The sequence below is a fragment of the Sinocyclocheilus rhinocerous genome, unplaced genomic scaffold (genome assembly GCF_001515625.1).
Source record: "Sinocyclocheilus rhinocerous isolate Xijiao unplaced genomic scaffold, SAMN03320098_v1.1 scaffold130, whole genome shotgun sequence".
NCBI classification, from domain to species: Eukaryota; Metazoa; Chordata; class Actinopteri; order Cypriniformes; family Cyprinidae; genus Sinocyclocheilus; species Sinocyclocheilus rhinocerous.
This window is the reverse complement of record NW_015623500.1, coordinates 273,025-273,338: the sequence shown is the minus strand read 5'-3', so window position 1 is coordinate 273,338 and position 314 is coordinate 273,025.

Genomic DNA, 314 nt, shown 5'->3' with positions numbered 1-314 from the left:
TTAACATTAGTGTTAAATATTGAAAAGAAGTTGGTTGCTGAACACAGCTTCAAAGGTGTGTTCAAAGCTGCTTGTCGTTATGTATATGGTCATTTTGTAATGTCTTTTTTTGTTTATGGTGATGGGCAATTCAAGATCGCTGTTGTTCAAGAAGTTAATGGCCACATCTCCTCCCCTGTTGCAGTTGTGAGCTACAAATACCCAGAGCGCTCAGGACGCACTCAGGACAATTCGATTGCACAGGCCGATCGTTTTGTGTCTTTACACATCAATGTATCGTCACGAGCCGCAGGGTTTAATTTGGTTTTGTTTGT